The sequence below is a fragment of the Lissotriton vulgaris genome, chromosome 1_1 (genome assembly GCF_964263255.1).
Source record: "Lissotriton vulgaris chromosome 1_1, aLisVul1.2, whole genome shotgun sequence".
Lineage (NCBI taxonomy): Eukaryota > Metazoa > Chordata > Amphibia > Caudata > Salamandridae > Lissotriton > Lissotriton vulgaris.
The window spans coordinates 1,141,507,159-1,141,526,216 of NC_141685.1; the positions used below are offsets into that span (position 1 = coordinate 1,141,507,159).

Here is a 19,058-nt window from a genome sequence, read left to right on the forward strand (position 1 = left end):
TTATGTGGTAAAATAATATGTCTTCTTTGTGGCCTGCTAGTTCCGATGTTTGTGGGTGGTGCTATTGCTGGAACTAATCTGAGCACAGCACTGATTGGGCAGTATTTTAGACAATGAACAATGGACATTAAGAACTAGAAGGAGAAGGGAGGCACTAAAGATGTTGCTCAAGATGGGCTCTTAATTCCTGCACTCTAAACCATTCAGCCTAAATTGACTGAATATCCACCTTATCTCATATTTTGTTTTCCTGCCTTCAATGTCATCCTGCCACAAGCCTACATGAATTAATTAACATGGTCGGAGATACCCAGATTCTCCAGCACTGGATCTATCATAGATTCACATAGTTGAATCACTGCCCATCATCAGGTTGGAACCCTCATCAGTGTTAGCAAAGAGATGTGCACTGCACTCAATAATATTGAAAAACGTCAATAGACAACACACAACCAGTCAACCAATTTATGTGACCCAAACTTCAAACAGTGTCCAGCAACCTCATCTCCTCCCCTGCAGTGTCCTTCAACTGGCAGATTTCATACCACACATCAGTGAAAGGGAATCCTATGGAACTCTCTCTCCATTCAACCTTTTCAAGAGGTTTTTTTCTATTGGAATTTTAAATTTTTTAGTTTCAGCTCCACTTCAATTGTGAGGTGGTGATCTGTATTTATTTACTTAGACATTCCCAAGCATGTCAGAAGCTTCTGAAAGGAAATCTCCCTTCAAGGTGTGTATGGCCTGTGGCAAGGGGAAGAATAAAAGGAATGACCCTTACACTGTCAGGAATCCAACAATTCTTCCGCAGGAACAGTCAAAATAAACTCCCAGTGCTCCTCTCACTTACAAATACCTGACTATGTGTTGGGACAGAAAAGTCCCTTGCATTGTAATTAATGGACGTGTACCCCTGCCCTGAGTGCCCCAGCTGTAATGGTGTCTGGATCTCTGCTGCCAATTTTGTGTCTTAATGGGTGAACACAGATCATGTGTGTGCCATGACATAGGTTTGCCTCAAGGATTGTGGTCTTGGTAGACCGGAAGGGGCACCCAAAGCGCTGCCCTCATAGCAGTGAAAGGCCACTGCCATTGCTAGGAGTTAAGCAGCATGAGTGCAGTGGTGGCAGGATACAGTGTAGTCAATCAATCAATCAATCAATCAGGGGAATTCTAAGCACACTACTCACCCGTGAGGGTCTCAAGGCGCGGAGTAGGGGGGTCAGCAGTTCTGTATCAGTTGAAAAGCCAGGTCGTCAGCGCCTTCCTGAAGGTGTTCAGGGAGGATCATAAACAGTAGGGCTTATATCCTGGAGTAACCTTTTGATGCTCATATCACTGTGACTGACATCCAAGTGTTAACCTATAGTCACTTCCATGGCCTGTGTTGTGGGGCTATCACATTTTGAGTCCTGCTGTGACAAACTTCTTTTTGGCAGGAAAGGCAGGGCACAGGAGAGGACACTTCAAAAGGAAGTAGACCCCCTACACACACTGCAAGGACTATAAGAAGGGGAGTCCGAGGCCCTCAAAATTGTCAGCTGTCAAGCAGCCAGTCAGAATGGGTGAGGAGGAGAAGCTATGCAAGACGTCTTTCTGATAGATACATCTGCCAGTGGATTCCTCACCTTGTGAATATCCCCCTTGCGTCAGCAACGTTCGGAAAATTCTTCGTAGCACGCAGGCGTGGACGACGTCATAGAAGCACGGCATTGCGCGCGACTCCGTCTGACGTCACCGACTCCTTATTAGGCCTACGTCGGCGTGATGACATCAGTTCCCTTTTTTCCGCGTCGTCGACGCCAACGGTTTCTGGGATCTTCTGAGATTCAGATAGTGACTTTGTATCTATTTGTGTGTTTCTGTTTCTATTCTTCATCGAAGATGTCGTTGAGGAAGACGGGGTTCAAGCAGTGCGGCTCGTGTGCCCGGATGATGTCGATTACCGATCCACACGAAAATTGCTTATGGTGTCTGGGTTCGGATCATGATGTCAAGGGCTGCCGATCCTGCTTTAAGATGAATCCAAAGGCATTGCGAGAACAGAAGGCAAAACTTCTGCTGGCCAAAGTTAAAGGTAAAGAAGCCAAGAGATCTTCGAGATCAAGATCTAGACGCTCCAACTCGAAGCCGAAGTCAAGGTCGAAGTCGCGATCGAGATCGAGAGCGAGGTCGAGGGCCAGATCGGAGTCGGCGTCAAAGTCGGCTTCTGGGCATGCTTCGGGATCCTCGAAAAGAAAACACAAGAGGAAGAAGCATAGTTCTCGGCATCATTCGGGGTCGTCGGACTCGAAGAGGAAGTCTTCACAAAAGGCATCATAAGGTCTTTGTGTCTCCTTCTCCTGAAGGTTGAGCCTCGCCGGTACGGTCTCCAGAGCATTCTCCGGATCCGGAGCTAGAACCGAATCCGGTTTCGAGACAGTCTTCGGAGCATGAAGAGGTCGTGGATCCTCAGACACCGACTCCGGAGGATGACCTGGAAGGTCAAAAGGGTCAAGAGGAGCCGAATACAGAGCAGCCTCCATCGGAGCAGCCATTGGGTTCGTACCCTTCCTTTCCTGGTCCTGGTCAGGACCCTTCGCATTTCCTAAATGCCATGTTTGGTGTTTATGCGAGGGCAATGTACCCCTCTGGAGCGAATGCGGGTCCCATGGGTCCCTTGTCATATAACTTGGGTGTTCCCCAAGCTTATGCTCCGGCGCCTTTTCTACCATTTATGCCGGCGCCATATCCTCCTTGGCTCGGTACGGCACCGCCGAGGTCAGCGACTCCGCACACGGCTTCGCCGGCTCCGGAGCGACCTCGGGATTTGGATCGGAGTTCGACTCCGGTTCCGTCTTCTCAACCACCTGTTGTTCCAGTTCCTCGCTCGACGCCGGCTCCGACTCCGTCGGAGTCATTACCGGATCCGACGACTTCGGTTCGTCTGGAGTGGTCGAGGCGTAGAGCCCAGCGTCTCTTAGAGGAGAAGGAGTATGGGGAACCTGAAGTGGAGGAAGGCGAGCTTCAGGAGCATGAGGATTGCTTTGAGGATCTGCAAAGTGCAAGTAGCCTGGAACTTTCTCCAGAATGGGGGTTGCCTGTGGTTTCGGATGCACCCTCTAGGGATGTGATGCTATACCATGTAGTTATCAGAAAGGCTGCTGAATTGCTGAATTTGACTTTGCCTACAGTGGAGTTCAAATCAAATATCCTCACGGAAGTCTTGCATTTGCCATCTTCGGTTGTTGAGCCGACTCTGCCATTCACTGAGGCTCTGACAGAACCGATTTTAGAGGTTTGGAAAAAGCCTTTGTCTGCACCTGCAGTGTCCAGATCAGTGGCAAGACGTTATAGGGTCGCACCTGGTGACCCTGAGTTCTTAACTTCTCATCCTTCGCCGGAAAGTCTGGTGGTGCAGGCCGCTTGTTCGAACAGGTCCGCAGGCTCTTTTCCCCAGGTTCCTGGAGATAAGGACTCCAAGAAATTGGATAAGGCTGCTAAAAAGGTTTTCTCCTCGGGTAGCATGGCCTTGAAGTCTACTAATGCTACTTGCCTACTGAGAAGGTATGTTCATGCCTTAATGGATTCGGCGTAGCAGTTGTCAGCTAAGCTTCCGGAGGAAGACAGGAAAAACTTCAACGAGGTTGTCTTGGACACTCAGGCGGCAGCCCGCCAGGTTATTCAGAGTGGCATGGACACGGCGGACTCTGTGGCTAGGGTGATGGGTTCTTCAGTGGCTACCAGAAGAGCCGCTTGGCTAAAGTCTTCAGAGTTTTCCGCAGACGTTCAGGCTACTCTTATGGATTTGCCTTTTGATGGCGTTGGCCTCTTTGGGAAGAAAGCGGATACGGCATTGGAGAGGTTCAAAGAAATCCGGGCAACAGCTAGATCTTTGGGCCTGCAAGCAAAAGACTCTACCACCAGGAAGTTCAGGGGCTTTGGGAGGTCCTCCTTTCGTCCCTTCAAACAAAGCCAACAACAGCAGCAACAAAAGAACCCTCTGTATAAATCATACAGAGGTAGACAGAGGGGTCGTGGACGTGGACGTCGGGCCTCCTCCTCCTCTACTTTCTCCTCTAATACCCACCCCCCACCTACAACAGCAAAGCAGCCCTAGATCCGCCATTCTGGATCATGCGGGTCCGGTAGGGGGTCGGCTTACTAATTTTCCACGGGATTGGGAATCGGTTACATCAGATCTTTGGGTTCTCAATCTCGTAGAAAATGGGTATGCACTTCCTTTTCAGGAGTTCCCTCTCAATTACCCTCCTTGCCAAGGTTATTGTTCGGAGGACCACCCACCTGCTTCTCCTGCAGGAAGAAGTCCTGGCACTGTTCAGAAAGGGTGCGATAGAGGTGGTTCCGGAGCAGGAGAGGGGTCAGGGGTGCTACTCCCAGAAGGATGGCAGGCTTCGGCCAATCCTGGATCTCAGGATCTTGAACTTGTATCTAAAACAGGAAAAGTTCAAGATGCTCACTCTTGCGCAGGTTCTTCAAGCGCTGTTGGAAGAAGACTGGATGGTGTCGATCGACTTGCAGGATGCTTATTTCCACATCCCCATCCTGAAGTCGCACAGGAAGTATCTCCGTTTTACGGTGGGGTCGCAACACTACCAGTTTGCGGTCCTTCCGTTTGGACTTACTACTGCGCCTCGAGTTTTCACCAAGGTGATGGCAGTGGTGGCAGCACATCTCAGGTGGTCGGGGATACCGGTATTCCCGTATCTGGACGACTGGCTGATCAAAGCAGATTTGCAGAGAAGGTGCTCCATCATCTGCAAGAGACAACTCAGTTGTTGTACAGGTTGGGTTTTTCGATAAATGTACCCAAGTCTCACCTGGTGCCCTCCCAGCGCAACCTGTTCATAGGTGCGGTACTGGACACAACTGTATGTCGTGCATTCCCTCCTCCTCAAAGGATTCACGACATACAAGAAATGATTCCTTTATTCTACAATGGAGCGGTTGTTCCAGTCCTGAAGGTCCTTCGTCTGCTCGGTCTGATGGCTTCTTGCATTTTGTTGGTCAACCATGCACGCTGGCACATGAGGGCACTCCAGTGGTGCCTCCGCAGGCAGTGGTATCAGCACAATGGAGATCTCAGGGAGTATGTGAGGATCTCCAGAGAAGCTGCAGCGGATCTGTCTTGGTGGGGCGTGGAAGGCAATCTGTCTCAAGGAAAGCCCTTCCAGCTGCCTCCATTGGTGGCCACAGTGATAACGGATGCATCCACTCTAGGGTGGGGTGCTCATCTGGGGGATCTGGAAGTCAAAGGTCTTTGGTCTCCAGAGGAAAGGTTGCTTCACATCAACCTTCTAGAGTTGCGGGCGATACGTCTGGAGCTCAAGGCCTTCCTCCCTTCCCTTCACGGTCAGTCGGTTCAAGTCCTGACTGACAACACGACCGCGATGTGGTATGTCAACAAGCAGGGAGGAGTAGGGTCGGAGTGTCTCTGCAGAGAGGCTCTGCGTCTCTGGTTCTGGGTTCAGGACCATCAGATTTGTCTGATGGCAAATCATCTGGCCGGAGTTCTGAACGTACGTGCAGACATTCTCAGTCGGCAGTTCTCTGCCGATCACGAGTGGAGGCTCCATCCGGAGGTTGTTCACGACATCTTTCAGATGTGGGGGACTCCTCGGGTGGACCTGTTTGCCACTCGCCAGAATGCTCACTGCCTGTCATTCTGCAGTCTCCAGTATCCGATGCAAGGAGCTTTGAGGGACGCGTTTCAGTTGAGTTGGGGAAGTCAACTCCTTTACCCGTTTCCTCCCATACCCTTGATTCATCGGGTTCTGAGGAAGATTCGCCAGGACCGGGCCCAAGTCATATTGGTCGCCCCGGATTGGCCAAGAAGGGTGTGGTACACGGACCTACTCCACCTCTCCTCTCACCCGCCGCTCCGTCTCCCTTTCAGGGTAATCTCATCTCTCAGATGGAGTGGCAGGTTCTACACCCCCACCTCCAGTATTTAAACCTTCATGCCTGGAGATTGAACGGGGAAACCTGATTTCCTTTTCTCTCCCTCACGATGTGGTGGATGTCATTCTTTCAGCCAGGCGTGACTCCACCAAGTCCATCTATTCGTATAGATGGTCTAAATTTGTTGTTTAGTGTAGGGAGAAGGCTATTGACCCTTGGATGGGCTCATTTGTCTGATATTTTGCAGTTTGCTCTTTCTTTGGCACAGCAAGGATTTGCTGTTGCTACAGTCAAAGGTTACCTTTCGGCGTTGTCGGCATTTCTCTGTTTGCCGGATCAGCCGTCTCTTTTTAAATCTCCAGTGGTTTTGAGGTTTCTGAAGGGCCTCACTAATAAGTTCCCTCCTTCTCCATTTATCGTGCCTCAATGGGACTTAAATCTTGTCTTAACATTCTTGATGGGTTCTCCCTTCGAACCCTTACACAAGTGTCCCATGAGGCTTTTGTCTTTTAAGACGGTCTTCCTAGTTGCGATCACCTCGGGAAGGAGGGTGAGTGAGCTTCAAGCTCTTAGTTTTAAGTCCCCATTCCTGACCATTCATGCTGATCGAATGGTTCTTAGGACCAGGGCTGCTTTTCTGCCTAAGGTGGTAACTCCCTTCCATCTAGGACAGTCCATTACCCTTACTACCTTCTATCCTCCCCCTCACCCTTCCAAGGAGGAAGAGAGACTGCACCGTCTGGACCCTAAGAGGGTGGAGTTTTTTTATCTGGACAGAACTAAAGACTTTCGGTTGGACGACCAGCTGTTTGTTGGTTTTGCTGGCTGCCGGAAGGGTAGAGCTGTGCACAAGCGCACATTTTCCAGGTGGATAATTCTGTGCATCAAGATCTGCTACTCCTTGGCGGGTAAGGACCCTCCTGAGGGTATAAGAGCTCATTCTACCAGGGCAAGGTCTGCTACTTCTGCATTGTCTAGAGGTGTGCCTGTTGAGGACATTTGCAGGGCCGCGACTTGGGCCTCCCTCCATACTTTCGCGAAGCATTACTGCTTGGATTCCAAGGTGAGGAGGGATGGCCACTTTGCGCGCTCTGTCCTCCAAGATTTCTTGGTGTAGCAGGGTGGACACCCTCCTCCGGGAGTGGGGACTGCTGTGGGAATCTATTCACAAGGTGAGGAATCCACTGGCAGATGTATCTATCAGAAGAACAAGTTACTTACCTTCGGTAACGCTTTTTCTGGTAGATACAGTATCTGCCTGTGGATTCCTCACTGACCCACCCGCCTCCCCGTTGTCCACTCTGCTATACCTGAGTATATGTAGTTTTATATTTATATTTGTATATATAATGGGATATTTATGCCTTTGCTGCGCACTATGTGTGCTGTTTTGATTTGTATGTACTTTGTACACTGTATTTTTGTATATCTACTGTCATTGGTCAGTCCGGGTGCCTCAAAGGCACGGAAAAAAGGGCGGAACTGATGTCATCACGCCGACGTAGGCCTAATAAGGAGTCGGTGACTTCAGACGGAGTCGCGCGCGATGCCGTGCTCCTATGACGTCATCCAGGCCGGCGTGCTACGAAGAATTTTCCGAACGTTGCTGACGCAAGGGGGATATTTACAAGGTGAGGAATCCACAGGCAGATACTGTATCTACCAGAAAAAGCATTACCGAAGGTAAGTAACTTGTTCGTCTGTTACAAGGGCTGGGGGCTAAGGCCTGCCATCCTCCAAGCTGGGCAAGGGGACATCACTCAGGGACATCCAAGACCACCTGCTCCTGGAGCCTGGCACACCTGTGCCGCCCTTCTTTCCAAGACCAGTTTGCACTGTGACAATGAGAAGAGCACTGAAGCAAGCAAGGTCGAGAGGGAGATCCTGGTAAGTGGATCCTTGTAGCGAGGATTGAGGAGATGGCTACTGCACCGATCAGGTCAATGCTGGTGTGGAGGTTCATGTAGGTGAAGCCAGAGGTTGCTTATATTAAGTTAGCTGTAGTCAGCATCACTGCCATGTTAATCGTGGCGTACATGTGTGTGGAGTGAAGTCGGAGACATGCCAGGTGGGACCACCTTGAGGATCACTGCTGTGCAGATCGGGCCATAGTAAATGTCCGGAGGAGAGTCGACAACCCTATATGCCAGGTGGGACTGCCATTAAGATTACTGCAGTGCCGATTGAGCCATCGCCCATGTGCAGAATTAAGTTGGTGACCCTGTATGCCAGGTGACACTGTTAGGAAGATTATTGACATGCACAGCAGGCTGTCGACTGTATGGAGTAAGGTCAGTGACCCTGTATGTCAGGTGGGGCCAGCGGAAATGATAAAGACCGTTGGCTAGTTCAAGTCATCATCATGAGGAGAGGCCACCGTGATGACCTGTGCAGACCGGATACCCAACTGATGATAGGAACACTAGCAACCAACCCTCTACTGGTGGGAAGGAACAATGGAACTTAGTGTCTCATTGGAGGATGCACCTTGGACACCCAGCCACGGACCTGGCAAGCTACAAGAGGTACTGAGGAACAGCAGCCACTGCCTCTCCCAGCTGAAACTCCGGCCAGACAATCCTAGCAGGAGCGGGTAAGATTGATCGCAGGGCCAGAAGGCCCCGGGGATCTTGTTCTGCTACTTAGCACTTAGGGCGCTAGAACATTGTAAACTTTTATCAAGAGTCAGCGTGGGACTCCTGAGACTCAGACTACTAGAGGGGCCTTCCCTGAATGTCACCTATAGTGAATGGGGAATAACCACTAAAGCTGAGGGAAGCGGGGCTCAGGGACATGCCTATTGAACACTAAAGCCCTGACCTAATGCTGTAGTGTCTATTATTTATGTATGCTGTATTTAATTTTGTGTTCATGTACAAATACTCTTTTTGTAATAAAGGAAAGTATTGGACAATACATTATTGCGGTTATTGAACATACTTTGAGTTGTGAACCTATGTTCAACACCTTTATCTTTCATCCCCCCCAATAAGCCTTGTACTGCTTGAGCCGCTCTACCAGTGAGAGTCAAGTGCTGAAGGGGTACTTGGCCCAAATGCTCATAACCCATATTAGGTCGGGCCTAAGGAAACCAGGTGAAAAAAGGCCTCATCCCCCACTGTTGGGCCCAGTAGCTCCTGCTTGCCCAGTGGCCCTCTAAAAGGGTGACTGTAAGCTGTGCATGAGAAGATCGGAAGAAAGGGGAACCGGAACGAGATAAGTGGCTGCCTCTGGTTCTAGGTCAGCTGTTTCTTATTTTGGTTTTTCCTCTCGTGTTATTTCTCTTGAGGAAAGATTGTCTGCCTTTCCGTGCATAGCTGCTCGGGTGAAATATTTTCTTTTAATCTTGCATTAATCTTAACAAGGTCTTTACAATTTAGTATCATTCAATGCTGTAAAATACCTTACAACCAGGAGTTCTTAGCTCCTCCAGTTCATAATATTCTGCTGGGGGTAGATCCTTCAGGAGCTCTAGCACCTTGCTGCTGAAACCACAGAGATTCTTTAAAAAGAAAACCTACAGCCAAGCTTTCTCAGGGTTTACCCTGAGAATTTGGAACTCCCTGCGTCCTGTAACCAGATTAAATCCCTCAACTGCTTCTTTAAAAAATAGAAGTTGAAGAATTACTCATGAGCAAATGTATGCCCTAGATCCCAGGATCTCCTCTCCCAGTACCCCTTTCAATGTGTCTATTATTCTCTTATTACTACTGGCTGTTATTGTTTTGCTTTTATTTTACCTATGGTTTTGTTCTTGTACTACAGTATCCATTTATTTCTATATCTTGCAGTCATATGTATCTGCTCTCTGAATGTATGTAAAGCGCTCTGATACCCTCATGGGTCATGTTTGCACTATATAAAACTTTTAACATTAATAAATTCCATCGGACTATACGCTGTATCTATATATAGACACACACAAGTGTCTCTATATACTTAGCAGTTATTTTTCCTCATGAGGGAAAGCAAGCACAGGAGCCCGCACACTCTCAAATCACTCGTTTCTTCAGATGCAGTAGTTGAAGAGTCAATGTAAACAAACAATGATATAATGCTGGAACAAATCATTATATCATGTTTTTTTCATTGAGTACATGCATTAATCACTGGAGATGTATTCAAAGTCTACACAAATATATTTTAACCCTAGTATCTAGACCTACAATCATTCACTCCTGGCGGAGGTACCTGGGGCGTTTAGAGGATGTAAAACACATTAAACATACATAAATAAAGTAAATGGAAAAAGGACAATAATCGCACAGAGTTGCACGAACATAAACCATACATCAAATGAAAACAATAAGTGTGCCAACTAGAAAAAAAATGTCTTCAGTCTTCCAGTTGTTTTAAACAGATATGGCTGTGTTCTTTGCTTCTTACACAGTCCATATAGGAGACAGCCTGTGGAGTGTACAGACATGAGGGGTCGTTTTGCCCTCTATATCCTTGGAGTGTACAGACAATGTCTGTCAAACAAGATCGAGGTTTAGATTAACTCCTTCTATTAAAAATGTTGACGCGTTTCGGCTTTGAAACTGAAGGCCTCTTCAGGACGAGCGAAAAATGGAGTACGTTTGGGTTTTCATTTATTAGCATCAGGTGGCAGGTGAGCCATTGCACGGACGGCTTCGGGGGTCTGAGTGTGAGCTTCTGTGTCTCGAGGTTCCGGAGGCAGCAGGTCGGTCAAGTCGGCATAGTGAAGCAAAGCAGGTTGCTGGTCACTTCTCTGAACCGCAAGCAAGCACCTATTTGAAGTATCAAGCTGCTGAGGTGGACATGTTAAGTTATCTCTGCAGCCATTCCACAAATAATCGCTGTCACAATGACTTCATTCAGGGGCTGCAGTCCGTCCCCAAGTGGTAGTACGTGGACATTTGCTGAGGTGTGGTTTTGGAGGCCGGCGGCTGCGGTTCTAATCCCCGTAGCAGATTCCTGGACCCTTCAACAGGCCAGGTTTCCCCTCTGGTAGAGAGGAGGCCTCAACGGAGAGACTATCTGGGGAGCTCCACCTGGGGAGGACCAGTTTGGCTCCTCCATGGTGCCATAAGAGGCAGATTTTGCCAGAGGTGGTACCGAGGGGTTTCCTGGATGCCCGAGAATTTGTATTGAAGTCCAAGGGGGACTCCTACATTGGATTTGCGATCCCAGAAAGTTGTGTTACGACCAGGCGGAGGGGCCTAACCCCCGTGACCAAGATCCACTGCGGCACGGGTTGCTTGGATTGGAGTTCTACTGCCACTTATCAAAGGTCATCCAATCCCAGAAAAGCTGTGTTACACCCATCGGAGCCCATAGGAGGCTGGGCTGGGCTCCCCCTTTAAGTCGTGGGTCGTGAAAAGGATTGCAAAGCTTAGTCTGGAGAGAAATGGATAAGAGGAAGAAAATAAAGGATCATGGAGGCAGGGCAGTAGTTACCACCTTAGATGCCTTTCTCTCAAGGGCCGCAAATGTGTTTTCCCAGGAGATAGAACTCACCGAGCATCGGCTCTACGTTGAGGAGGGTAGGCGAAACCCAGAGCCCACTCAAACTTTACTCGAAGTGCCTTCTGAGCCCTCGGAAAAAAAGTTGAGATGTGAACCTCCTCCTGCACATTTAAATAGTTCTTATGTGACTGCTGTGGAACCTGAATTTGAAATCTCCAGCCTCTCCACACTTATCCAACCCAGTTTTCCAGCCTGCGGCCAAGAGAAAACAAGCATTTGCAATGCAATAGGTTTCGCATTAGGAAAGTGTGAGCTATTGGTATTGTAAATGACACATTTTTTTAATATGTGTTGGCTTTGAAAATATATAAATTAATAGCATTGTTATTCACAAAGGCAATAGCTTACACTTCCCTAATGTGAGTCCTATTGGCTATGGCAATGCTTATTGGTAGCAAGCAGGGACAGTGCTGTTGTGGTGCTGAGTGATGATGTGGTTGGGCTGAGTGATGTGGTGGTGTATTAGAGTGATGTGGTGGTGCCCTTGAGTGATGTGGTGGTGTCCCTGAGTGATGTGGTGGTGTCCCTGAGTGATGTGGTGGTATTCCTGAGAGATGTGGTGGTGTCCCTGAGTGATGTGGTGGTGCCCCTGAGTGATGTGGTGGTGTTCCTGAGTGATGTGGTGGTGTTCCTGAGTGATGTGGTGGTGTCCCAGAGTGATGTGGTGGTGTCCCTGAGTGATGTGGTGGTGCCCCTGAGTGATGTGGTGGTGTCCCTGAGTGATGTGGTGTTCTCCCTGAGTGCTGTGGTGGTGTTCCTGAGTGATGTGGTGGTGTCCCTGAGTGATGTGGTGGTGTCCCTGAGTCATGTGGTGGTGTCCTTGAGTGATGTGGTGGTGTTCCTGAGTAATTTGGTGGTGTCCCTGAGTAATGTGGTGGTGTCCCTGAGTGATGTGGTGGTGTTCCTGAGTAATGTGGTGGTGTCCCCGAGTGATGTGGTGGTGTCCCTGAGTGATGTGGTGGTATTCCTGAGTGATGTGATGGTGTTCCTGTGTGATGTGGTGGTGTCCCCAAGTGATGTGGTGGTGTTCCTGAGTGATGTGGTGGTGCCCCTGAGTGATGTGGTGGTGTCCCTGAGTGATGTGGTGTTGTCCCTGAGTGATGTGGTGGTGTTCCTGAGTAATGTGGTGGTGTCCATGAGTGATGTGGTGGTGTCCCTGAGTGATGTGGTGGTGTTCCTGTGTGATGTGGTGGTGTCCCCGAGTGATGTGGTGGTGTTCCTGAGTGATGTGGTGGTGCCCCTGAGTGGTGCCCCTGAGTGATGTGGTGGTGCCCCTGAGTGATGTGGTGGTGTCCTTGAGTGATGTGGTGGTGCCCCTGAGTGATGTGGTGGTGTCCCAGAGTGATGTGGTGGTGTCCCTGAGTGATGTGCTGGTGTTCCTGTGTGATGTGGTGGTGTTCCTGTGTGATGTGGTGGTGTTCCTGAGTGATGTGGTGGTGTCCCTGAGTGATGTGATGGTGTCCCTGAGTGATGTGGTGGTGTTCCTGAGTGATGTGGTGGTGTCCCTGAGTGATGTGGTGGTGTCCCTGAGTGATGTGGTAGTGCCCCTGAGTGATGTGGTGGTGTCCCTGAGTGATGTCGTGTTGTTCCTGAGTGATGTGGTAGTGTTCCTGAGTGATGTGGTGGTGTCCCTGAGTGACGTGGTGGTGTCCCTGGGTGATGTGGTGGTGTTCCTGAGTGATGTGGTGGGAGGTAGATCCTTCTCATACCTGGCAGCTAAAACCTGGAACTCACTCCCCACTTACCTTCGCCTTACCCAGAACCACCTAGCATTCAGAAAGCAACTTAAAACGTGGATATTTGACAAGTAATCCTCCTCCCCTACCTAAGCGCCTTGAGACCCTCTGGGTATGTAGTGCGCTATATAAATTCTTTGACTTGACTTGACTTGACTTCCTGAGTAATGTGGTGGTATCCCTGAGTGATGTGGTGGTGTCCCTGAGTGATGTGGTGGTGTTCCTGAGTAATGTGGTGGTGTCCCCGAGTGATGTGGTGGTGTCCCTGAGTGATGTGGTGGTATTCCTGAGTGATGTAGTGGTGTTCCTGTGTGATGTGGTGGTGTCCCCGAGTGATGTGGTGGTGTTCCTGAGTGATGTGGTGGTGCCCCTGAGTGATGCCCCTGAGTGATGTGGTGGTGTCCCTGAGTGATGTGGTAGTGTTCCTGAGTGATGTGGCGGTGTCCCTGAGTGATGTGGTGGTGTCCCAGAGTGTTGTGGTGGTGTCCCCGAGTGATGTGGTGGTGTCCCTGAGTGATGTGGTGGTGTTCCTGAGTGATGCGGTGGTGTTCCTGAGTGATGTGGTGCTGCCCCTGAGTGATGTGATGGTGGCCCTGAGTGATGTGGTGGTGTTCCTGAGTGATGTGGTGGTGTCTCTGAGTGATGTGGTGGTGTCCCTGAGTGATGTGGTGGTGCCCCTGAGTGGTGCCCCTGAGTGATGTGGTGGTGTCCCTGAGTGATGTGGTGGTGTTCCTGAGTGATGTGGTGTTGTTCCTGAGTGATGTGGTAGTGTTCCTGAGTGATGTGGTGGTGTCCCTGAGTGATGTGGTGGTGTCCCTGAGTGATGTGGTGGTGTCCCTGAGTGATGTGGTGGTGTTCCTGAGTAATGTGGTGGTGTCCCTGAGTAATGTGGTGGTGTCCCTGAGTGATGTGGTGGTGTTCCTGAGTAATGTGGTGGTGTCCCTGAGTGATGTGGTGGTGTCCCTGAGTGATGTGGTGGTATTCCTGAGTGATGTGATGGTGTTCCTGTGTAATGTGGTGGTGTCCCCGAGTGATGTGGTGGTGTTCCTGAGTGATGCGGTGGTGCCCCTGAGTGATGTGGTGGTGTCCCCGAGTGATGTGGTAATGTTCCTGAGTGATGTGGCGGTGTCCCTGAGTGATGTGGTGGTGTCCCCGAGTGATGTGGTGGTGTCCCCGAGTGATGTGGTGGTGTCCCCGAGTGATGTGGTGGTGTCCCCGAGTGATGTGGTGGTGTTCCTGAGTGATGTGGTGGTGTTCCTGAGTGATGTGGTGCTGTCCCTGAGTGATGTGATGGTGGCCCTGAGTGATGTGGTGGTGTTCCTGAGTGATGTGGGGGGGTCTCTGAGTGATGTGGTGGTGTCCCTGAGTGATGTGGTGGTGCCCCTGAGTGGTGCCCCTGAGTGATGTGGTGGTGTCCCTGAGTGATGTGGTGGTGTTCCTGAGGGATGTGGTGGTGTTCCTGAGTGAAGTGGTGGTGTTGGTGTCCCTGAGTGATGTGGTGGTGTCCCTGAGTGATGTGGTGGTGTTCCTGAGTGATGTGGTGGTGTCCCTGAGTGATGTGGTGGTGTCCCTGAGTGATATGGTGGTGTCCCTGAGTGATGTGGTGGTGTTCCTGAGTAATGTGGTGGTGTCCCTGAGTGATGTGGTGGTGTCCCTGAGTGATGTGGTGGTGTTCCTGAGTAATGTGGTGGTGCCCCCGAGTGATGTGATGGTGTCCCTGAGTAATGTGGTGGTGTTCCTGAGTGATGTGGCGGTGTTCCTGAGTGATGTGGTGGTGTCCCTGAGTGATGTAATGGTGTTCCTGTGTGATGTGGTGGTGTGCCTGAGTGATGTGGTGGTGTCCCTGAGTGATGTGGTGGTGTCCCAGAGTGATGTGGTGGTGTCCCCGAGTGATGTGGTGGTGTCCCTGAGTGATGTGGTGGTGTCCCCGAGTGATGTGGTGGTGTCCCTAAGTGATGTGCTGGTGTCCCTGAGTGATGTGCTGGTGTTCCTGAGTGATGTGGTGGTGTCCCTGAGTGATGTGCTGGTGTCCCTGAGTGATGTGGTGGTGTCCCTGAGTGATGTGGTGGTGTCCCTAAGTGATGTGCTGGTGTCCCTGAGTGATGTGCTGGTGTTCCTGAGTGATGTGGTGGTGTCCCTGAGTGATGTGGTGGTGTCCCTGCGTGATGTGGTGGTGTTCCTGAGTGATGTGGTGGTATTACTGAGTGATGTGCTGGTGTTCCTGAGTGATGTGCTGGTGTTCCTGAGTGATGTGGTGGTGTCCCTGAGTGATGTGCTGCTGTCCCTGATTGATGTGGTGGTGCCTCAGAGTGGTGCCCCTGAGTGATGTGGTGGTGCCCCTGAGTGATGGGGTGGTGTCCTTGAGTGATGTGGTGGTGCCCCTGAGTGATGTGGTGGTGTCCCCGAGTGATGTGGTAGTGTTCCTGAGTGATGTGGCGGTGTCCCTGAGTGATGTGGTGGTGTCCCCGAGTGATGTGGTGGTGTCCCCGAGTGATGTGGTGGTGTCCCCGAGTGATGTGGTGGTGTCCCCGAGTGATGTGGTGGTGTCCCTGAGTGATGTGGTGGTGTTCCTGAGTGATGTGGTGGTGTTCCTGAGTGATGTGGTGCTGTCCCTGAGTGATGTGATGGTGGCCCTGAGTGATGTGGTGGTGTTCCTGAGTGATGTGGGGGGGTCTCTGAGTGATGTGGTGGTGTCCCTGAGTGATGTGGTGGTGCCCCTGAGTGGTGCCCCTGAGTGATGTGGTGGTGTCCCTGAGTGATGTGGTGGTGTTCCTGAGGGATGCGGTGGTGTTCCTGAGTGAAGTGGTGGTGTTGGTGTCCCTGAGTGATGTGGTGGTGTCCCTGAGTAATGTGGTGGTGTTCCTGAGTGATGTGGTGGTGTCCCTGAGTGATGTGGTGGTGTCCCTGAGTGATGTGGTGGTGTTCCTGAGTAATGTGGTGGTGTCCCTGAGTGATGTGGTGGTGTCCCTGAGTGATATGGTGGTGTCCCTGAGTGATGTGGTGGTGTTCCTGCGTAATGTGGTGGTGTCCCTGAGTAATGTGGTGGTGCCCCGAGTGATGTGATGGTGTCCCTGAGTAATGTGGTGGTGTTCCTGAGTGATGTGGCGGTGTTCCTGAGTGATGTGGTGGTGTCCCTGAGTGATGTAATGGTGTTCCTGTGTGATGTGGTGGTGTGCCTGAGTGATGTGGTGGTGTCCCTGAGTGATGTGGTGGTGTCCCTGAGTGATGTAGTGGTGTCCCAGAGTGATGTGGTGGTGTCCCCGAGTGATGTGGTGGTGTCCCTGAGTGATGTGGTGGTGTCCCCGAGTGATGTGGTGGTGTCCCTAAGTGATGTGCTGGTGTCCCTGAGTGATGTGCTGGTGTTCCTGAGTGATGTGGTGGTGTCCCTGAGTGATGTGGTGGTGTCCCTGAGTGATGTGCTGGTGTCCCTGAGTGATGTGGTGGTGTCCCTGAGTGATGTGGTGGTGTCCCCGAGTGATGTGGTGGTGTCCCTGAGTGATGTGCTGGTGTTCCTGTGTGATGTGGTGGTGTTCCTGAGTGATGATATGGTGTCCCTGATTGATGTGGTGGTGTTCCTGAGTGATGTGGTGGTGCCCCTGAGTGATGTGGTGGTGTTTCTGACTGATGTGGTGGTGCCCCTAAGTGATGTGGTGGTGTCCCCGAGTGATGTGGTGGTGTCCCTGAGTGATGTGCTGGTGTTCCTGTGTGATGTGGTGGTGTTCCTGAGTGATGTGGTGGTGTCCCTGAGTGATGTGATGGTGTCCCTGAGTGATGTGGTGGTGTCCCTGAGTGATGTGGTGGTGTCCCTGAGTGATGTGGTGGTGTCCCTGAGTGATGTGGTAGTGCCCCTGAGTGATGTGGTGGTGTCCCTGAGTGATGTGGTGTTGTTCCTGAGTGATGTGGTAGTGTTCCTGAGTGATGTGGTGGTGTCCCTGAGTGATGTGGTGGTGTCCCTGAGTGATGTGGTGGTGTCCCTGAGTGATGTGGTGGTGTTCCTGAGTAATGTGGTGGTGTCCCTGAGTAATGTGGTGGTGTCCCTGAGTGATGTGGTGGTGTTCCTGAGTAATGTGGTGGTGTCCCCGAGTGATGTGGTGGTGTCCCTGAGTGATGTGGTGGTATTCCTGAGTGATGTGATGGTGTTCCTGTGTGATGTGGTGGTGTCCCCGAGTGATGTGGTGGTGTCCCTGAGTGATGTGGTGGTGCCCCTGAGTGATGTGGTGGTGTCCCTGAGTGATGTGGTGTTCTCCCTGAGTGCTGTGGTGGTGTTCCTGAGTGATGTGGTGGTGTCCCTGAGTGATGTGGTGGTGTCCCTGAGTCATGTGGTGGTGTCCCTGAGTGATGTGGTGGTGTTCCTGAGTAATTTGGTGGTATCCCTGAGTAATGTGGTGGTGTCCCTGAGTGATGTGGTGGTGTTCCTGAGTAATGTGGTGGTGTCCCCGAGTGATGTGGTGGTGTCCCTGAGTGATGTGGTGGTATTCCTGAGTGATGTGATGGTGTTCCTGTGTGATGTGGTGGTGTCCCCGAGTGATGTGGTGGTGTCCCTGAGTGATGTGGTGGTGCCCCTGAGTGATGTGGTGGTGTCCCTGAGTGATGTGGTGGTGTTCCTGAGTAATTTGGTGGTGTCCCTGAGTAATGTGGTGGTGTCCCTGAGTGATGTGGTGGTGTTCCTGAGTAATGTGGTGGTGTCCCCGAGTGATGTGGTGGTGCCCCTGAGTGATGTGGTGGATTCCTGAGTGATGTGATGGTGTTCCTGTGTGATGTGGTGGTGTCCCCGAGTGATGTGGTGGTGTCCCTGAGTGATGTGGTGGTGCCCCTGAGTGATGTGGTGGTGTCCCTGAGTGATGTGGTGTTCTCCCTGAGTGCTGTGGTGGTGTTCCTGAGTGATGTGGTGGTGTCCCTGAGTGATGTGGTGGTGTCCCTGAGTCATGTGGTGGTGTCCCTGAGTGATGTGGTGGTGTTCCTGAGTATTTTGGTGGTGTCCCTGAGTAATGTGGTGGTGTCCCTGAGTGATGTGGTGGTGTTCCTGAGTAATGTGGTGGTGTCCCCGAGTGATGTGGTGGTGTCCCTGAGTGATGTGGTGGTATTCCTGAGTGATGTGATGGTGTTCCTGTGTGATGTGGTGGTGTCCCCAAGTGATGTGGTGGTGTTCCTGAGTGATGTGGTGGTGCCCCTGAGTGATGTGGTGGTGTCCCTGAGTGATGTGGTGTTGTCCCTGAGTGATGTGGTGGTGTTCCTGAGTAATGTGGTGGTGTCCATGAGTGATGTGGTGGTGTCCCTGAGTGATGTGGTGGTGTTCCTGAGTAATGTGGTGGTGTCCCCGAGTGATGTGGTGGTGTCCCTGAGTGATGCGGTGGTATTCCTGAGTGATGTGGTGGTGTTCCTGTGTGATGTGGTGGTGTCCCCGAGTGATGTGGTGATGTTCCTGAGTGATGTGGTGGTGCCCCTGAGTGGTGCCCCTGAGTGATGTGGTGGTGCCCCTGAGTGATGTGGTGGTGTCCTTGAGTGATGTGGTGGTGCCCCTGAGTGATGTGGTGGTGTCCCAGAGTGATGTGGTGGTGTCCCTGAGTGATGTGCTGGTGTTCCTGTGTGATGTGGTGGTGTTCCTGAGTGATGTGGTGGTGTCCCTGAGTGATGTGATGGTGTCCCTGAGTGATGTGGTGGTGTTCCTGAGTGATGTGGTGGTGTCCCTGAGTGATGTGGTGGTGTCCCTGAGTGATGTGGTAGTGCCCCTGAGTGATGTGGTGGTGTCCCTGAGTGATGTTGTGTTGTTCCTGAGTGATGTGGTAGTGTTCCTGAGTGATGTGGTGGTGTCCCTGAGTGACGTGGTGGTGTCCCTGAGTGATGTGGTGGTGTTCCTGAGTGATGTGGTGGTGTTCCTGAGTAATGTGGTGGTATCCCTGAGTGATGTGGTGGTGTCCCTGAGTGATGTGG

At 51.1% G+C, this 19,058-nt stretch overlaps 1 protein-coding gene across 1 annotated transcript in view; it reads right to left on the minus strand.

The window, feature by feature from the left end:
• Nucleotides 1-19,058, minus strand: part of LOC147748799 (E3 ubiquitin-protein ligase DTX3L-like) — a 719,624-nt gene that overhangs the window by 88,338 nt on the left and 612,228 nt on the right. The window lies entirely within an intron of this gene.